Consider the following 6,788-nt stretch of genomic DNA (forward strand, 5'->3'; position numbering starts at 1 on the left):
GAGCAGATCACTGGGTCTTTTGGCCTCTGGGTGGGTTTGAAGTGCTAGCCTTTCAGTTAGGAGCTGAGTGCTTAATCATCAGGTTCCTCAGTTTCCTAATTTCTTTTTCCCCGACTTTCTGCATGTCTTGGTCATATACACAAAAACAAAGCAAGAAACAAAAGCCCCAGCCACCTTGCTCTCTAGCCACAGCATTTTAGCCCCTAGTCTTGAGTGGAGTCCCCAGCGTCTTGTGTACCCTGCTCTCTCTTGTGAGGCTGGGAGGTGTGGCTGAATGTCATAGATGGGTCTCTCTGCCACAGGGCTCCTGAGGGGGACATGGGAGGTGCCTTCTGAGCTGTGCTGCGACTCAGGCACTTGAGTGTTGTGTTTTTTCACCAACTGAAGGACAAGAGAGACAGCCTTTCAACACCAGCCCCTAGTCCACAGGCTCCTCACTGTCCCCCACATCACTCTGCACCCTCCCAGCTAGTACTGTGCCCTTCTGCCTTCACCTTTCTCACTTTGGGCTTAAACCAGTTCTGGAACATTGGCATAACAGAGGAGGAAACTGAGGCACAAGGCTACTCAGATGGTGGAATTTTTTAATAATGAGATTGTAGTCAGTATTACGTCATTTCTTAAAAAAACAAGAGGAAATAACTTGCCTGGGGTTATAGCAGAGCTAGAATTGAAACTCTGAACATAGGACTCCAAAATTCTCACTTACCCTCCTCCCTCCACTGAACCACCTCTCATGTAGTTGTAACAATGCGGACCCTAATGTAACTTACCCTCCATGTTGTTGTTATTGTTAGGTGCTGTTGAGTCTTCTTCAACTCATAGCAACCCTACGCACAGCAGAAGAAAACATTGCCCAGTCCTGTGCCAGCTCCACAGTCCCTGCTATACCTGGGCCCACTGCCGCAGCCACTGTGTCAATCCATTTTGTTGAGGGCCTTTCCCTCTTTCTTTGACCCTCCACCTTACCAAGCATGATATCCTTCTCCAGGGAATGGTCCCTTCTGACAACATGACCAAAGTAGGCGAGATGAAGTCTGGCCATTCTCACTTCCAAGGAGCTTTCCGGCTGCGCTTCCTCCAGGACAGATCTGTTAGGTCTTTTAGCAGTCCATGGTATTTTCAGCATTCTTTGCCAGCACCACAACTCAAAAGCATCAATTCTTCTTCGGTCTCCCTTATTCATTGTCCAGCTCTCACATGCGTATGAGGCGATTGAAAATATCATGGCTTGTGTCAGGCACACCTTAGTCCTCAAGGAGACATCTTTGCTCCTCAACACTTGAAAGAGGTCCTTTGCAGCTGATTTGCCAAGTGCTACACGTCATCTGATGCCCTGACTGCTGCTTCCATTGGCATCGATTGTAGAACCAAGCAATGTGAAGTCTTTGACAACTTTAATCTTTCCTCCATTTATCACAATGCTGCTTATAGGTCATGTTGTGAGGATTTTTGTTTTCTTCATATTGAAGTGTAATCCATACTGCAGACTGTATTCTTCAATCTTCATCAGTAAGTGCTTCAAGGCATCCTCACTTTCAGCAAGCAAAGGTGTGTCATCAGCATATCGCAGGTTGTTAATAATTCTTCCTCCAATCTTGATGCCACGTTCTTCTTCATATAGTCCAGTTTCTTGGATTATTTGCTCAGTATATAGATTGAATAAGTATGGTGAAAGGATACAACCCTGATGCACTCCCTTCTTGATTTTAAACCATGTCCCCTTGTTCTGTGCGAACAATAGCTTCCTGGTCTATGTAGAGGTTCCTCATGAGTACAATTAAGTGTTCTGGAATTCCCATTCTTCTCAATGTTATCAACAATTAGTTATGATCCACACAATCAAATGCTTTTGCCTAGTCAATAAAACACAAGTAAACATCTTTCTGGTATTCTCTGCCTTGAGCCAAGATCCATCTGACATCTGCAATGATATCCCTTGTTACGTCCTCTTCTGAATCCAGCTCACACCTCTGGAAGTTTTCTGTCAACATAGTGCTGCAACCGTTTTTGAATTATCTTCAGTAAGATTTTACTTGTGTGTGATATTAATGATATTGTTCAATAATGTCCACATTCTGTGGGATCATCTTTCTTTGGAATGGGTACAAATATGGATCTCTTCCAGTCAGTTGGCCAGGTAGCTGTCTTCCAAATCTTTTGGCATAACCGAGTGAGTGTCTCCAGTGGGACATCCATTTGTTGAAACATCTGAATGGGTGTTCCATCAATTCCCAGAGTCTTGTTCTTTGACAATTCCTTCAGTATTTCCTTCAGTATCATTGGTTCTTGAACATATGCCACCTCCTGAAATGGATGAAGATCTACCAGTTCTTTTTGGTACAGTGACTTTGTGTATTCCTTCTGCCTTCTTTTGATGGTTCCTGCATCATTCAAAATTTTGCCCATAGAATCTTTCAATATTGCAACTCAAGGCTTAAATTTTTTCCTCAGTTCTTTCACTTTGAGAAATGCTGAGCGTGTTCTTCCCTTTTGGTTTTCTAACTCCAGGTCTTTGCACATTTCATTATAATAATTGGCTTTGTCTGCTTGAGCTGCTCTTTGAAATCTTCTGTTCAGCTCTTCTGTCTTGTCATTTCTTCCATTTGCTTTGGCTGCTCTCCACTCAAGGGCAAGCTTCAGAGTCTCTTCTGTCATGCATTTTGGTCTTTTCTTCTTTTCTCATCTTTTTAATGATTTCTTGCTTTCTTCATGGATAATGTTCTTGATGTCATCCCACAATTCTTCTGGTTTTCTGTCATTGGTGTTCAATTCATCAAATCTATTCTTTAGATCATCTCTAAATTCAGGAGGGATATATTCAAGATCATATTTTGGCTCTAATGGACTTGTTCCAATTCAACTTCAAGTTGAACTTGCAAATGAGCAGTTGATGGTCTGTTTCACAATCAGCTCCTGGCCTTGTTTTGGCTGAAAATATTGAGCTTTTCCATCTCCTCTTGCCACAGATGTAGTCAATCTGATTCCTGTGTGTTCTACCTGGTGAAGTCCATGTGTATAGCCACCGTTCATGTTGTTGGAAAAAAAGGTATTTGCAATGAATAAGTCGTTGGTCCTGCAAAATTCTATCATGTGATTTCCAGTGTTATTTCTGTCACCAAGGCCAAATTTTCCAACTACCAGTGATTCTTTGTTTCTAGCTTTTGCATTCCAGTCACCAGTGATAATCAACACATCTTGATTGCACGTTCAGTCAATTTCAGACCGCAGAAGGTGATAAAAACCTTCAATTTCCTCATCTTTGGCTTTGGTGGTTGGTGCATAAATTTGAATAATAGTCATATTAACTGGTCTTCCTTGTAGACATATGGTTATTATCCTATCACTGACAGCATTGTACTTCAGGACAGATCTTGAAATATCCTTTGTGATGATGAATGCCACACCATTCCTCTTCAAATTGTCATTCCTGACATAGTAGATCATATGGTTGTCTGATTGAAAATGTCCAAAACCAGTCCACTGCAACTTACTAATACTGAAGATATCAATCTTTGTGTGTTCCTTTTCATTTTTGACAACTTCCAATTTTCCTAGATTCGTATTTTGTACATTCCATGTTCCAGTGATTAATGGATGTCTGTAGCTGTTTCTCCTCAATTTGAGTCATGTCACATCAGCAAATGGAGGTCTCAAAATCTTTATTTTATCCATATCAGTAAGGGTGGTTACTGCAACCTCTGATGATGTCACTCTTTCCCAGTCGGATTTTGAGAGCCTTCCAACCTAAGTGGCTCATCCTCCTACACTGTATCAGACAGTGTTTCCAGGCTATTCATATAGTTGCCTAGTATTGTAATGGACAGTGTTTCTCTGCTATTCATAAGGTTTTACCTGGCCAATTCTTTGATAAGTGGATGGCCTCTTCCTTCTTCCTAGTCTGTCTCAGTCTGCAAGCCATGCCAAAACCTGTGTACCATGTGCAACCCTGCTGGCATTTAAACACCAGTAGCACAGTCTCAAGCCTCACAGCAACACACCACCAGAGTATGACAAACTGACAGAGAAGTTTGTCTCCCTTAGTTGTTAGAAACCTCTCCACCCTCCCCTTACCTGGATCCCTCTGCCACTTGCCCCCTCTCTCCTTGACACCCTGACTTTCCTTTCTTTTCCCCTCCATTTTTCCTGTCTCTTGGGGGTTGGGGCCTGGGTCCCTCCCCTTAACTGGCTCCCTCTACCACTTGTTCACTCTGTCCTGGATACCCTGGCCTTCCTTTCCTCTCCTCTCCACTTTTCCTGCTGCTTAAAGTTGGGGCCTGGGTCCTTCCCCTTACCTGGATCCCTATGCCGCTTGCTCACGCTGTCCTGGATACCTTGGCTTACCTCCCTATGCCACTTAAAATGTAATGGTGTAAATAAACCCACATATTTATGGTCAACAAAATACCAAGACTATTCAATGGGGGAAATAATAGTCTTTTCAACTAATCATGCTGAGACAACTGGGTTTCCATATACAAAATAATGAAGTTGGACAAAAATTAACTCAAAATGCATTAGTGAGAGAGAAAACTTTAAAACTCTTAGAAGAAAATGAAGGTATAAATCTGTGTGACCTTGGATTAGGCAATGGTGTATTAGATATGACACCAAAGCATAAGCAACTGTGTTAGATGAGTTTCTCTAGAGAAGAAAAACTAGTGAAAACCATGTACATAAGAAGAGAGAGAGAGAAAAAAAAAAAATGATCTCAAGGAAATGGCTCATGCAGTTGTAGAGACTGGCAAGACCCAAGACCATAGGTCAGATGCCAGGCTGGAAGTTTCTCCTGACTCACACAGCTGCAGGTGCTGACGAACTCAAGATTGGCAGGCAATACAGCAAGCTGCTGGCTTTGAGGCTGACAAATCCAAGATCAGCAGGTAAAATGGCAGATTGTTGGCTCACAGGCTGCAAAAGGTAACAATCTGAAGATCAGCAGGCAACACAGCAGGCCACTGGTTCAAACCCAGGTGATGAGCCAGATGCAGGATCTTAAGCAAACAGCCAGAGGGCTTTGTCAGAGTTGTTCTATATATAATGAAGCAGGCCACACTCTGAAGGAAACTCCCTTTCAACTGATTGACTGCTTATAGCAGATTTCATCATGGAGGTGATTACATTAGATCAGATCTCATCATGGGACATAAATATATCATAACTGCTAAACCAATTAAAATCAGCCAAGTTGGCACACAATTTTAACTATCACAGTAACAGAATTAAAAAATATAGAGAGAGATAAATTGGACTCCATCAAAATTAAGAACTTTTATGCATGAAAGGACAATATCAAGAAGGTGAAAAGACAATCCACAGAATGGGAGAACATATTTGCAAATAATGTATCTGGTAAAAGTCTAGTACCCAGAATACATAAAGAACTCTTATAATACTACAATGAACAAAATACTACAATGAAAAAATTTAATTGTGTAAAAATTTTACACAATTAAAAAATGGATGAAGGATTTAAATAGACATTTCTTCAAAGGAGATATACAAAAGGCCAATAAACACATGAAAAGATGTTCAACATCATTAGCCATCAGGAAAATGCAGAGAAAATCCATGATGAAATACCACTTAACATCCACTAAACAAAAAACCAAATAAGTCCATAGCCATACTCAATTCTAACTTATATTGACTGGGCTCAGGATACTGAACTCTGGAACCAGCAGCCCCACCAGAGCCTCAGAAATTGTGTATATGTGGCCCTTCCTTGGGGAAAGGATAGGTACTTTTATTATCAGATGTGAATTGACTACTCATGTGTCACAGCATAGAGCTGTTCCATAGGATTTTCTTGGTTGTCATCTTTACAGAGGTAAAGTACAGCACCACTGGCTAGTTTTGAACCACCAACCTTTAGGTTAGTAGTTAAATGCAAACCATTTCTGTCACCCAGGGACCTTTCACACCCACTAGGATAGCTCTGGTGACATAGTGCCTAAGGCATTTGACTGGTAACCAGAAGGGTGGCAGTTCAAACCCACCAGCCACTCCTTGGAAGGAAGATTGGGCTATCTACTTCCATAGTGATACTGCTCGGAAACCCAAGGAGTGGTCACTATGAGTCGGATCTGACTCGATGGCAGTGAGTTTGGTTTGGTTAGAATGGCTGTAAGAATAAAAGATGAACAGTAACAAGTGTTGACGAAGATATGGAGAAATTGGAGACTCATGCATTGCTGATGGGGATGTAAAATGTTGCGCTCACTGTAGGAAACAGTTTGGCAGTTCCCCAAAAAGTTAAACATAGAGTTACCATATGACCCAGCAATCCACTCTACCCAAGAAAATGAAAACATATGTCCATACAAAAACTTATGCATAAATGTTGATACAAAAAAAAAAAAAACAACCCACTGCCGTTGAGTTGATTCCAACTCATAGCAACCTCCATTGGGTTTCTGAGGCAGTAAATATTTATGGAATTGCCCAGTCTTGGTTCCTAAATCTTCATAGCAGCATTATTTATTATAATCATCAAAAGGTGAAAATAGCCCAAATGTCCATCAACTTTTGGGATAAATGTATATCCTATGTGAATGGATAAATAAAATGTCGTCTATCCATACAGTGGAATATTATTCAGCCATAAAAAGGAATGAAATACCAATGATACATGCTACCACATGGATGAACTTTGAAAACATTATGCTGAGTGAAAGAACCCAGTCATACAAGGATGCATATTGTATGATTGCATTTATATGAAATGTCCACAAGAGGCAAATCCACCTTCAAAAGTTGGAATTAGAAATACCATTTGACCCAGCCAT

This window comes from Orycteropus afer, unplaced genomic scaffold (assembly GCF_000298275.1).
Source record: "Orycteropus afer afer isolate SDZICR_OR568_19922 unplaced genomic scaffold, OryAfe1.0 scaffold00074, whole genome shotgun sequence".
NCBI lineage: Eukaryota > Metazoa > Chordata > Mammalia > Tubulidentata > Orycteropodidae > Orycteropus > Orycteropus afer.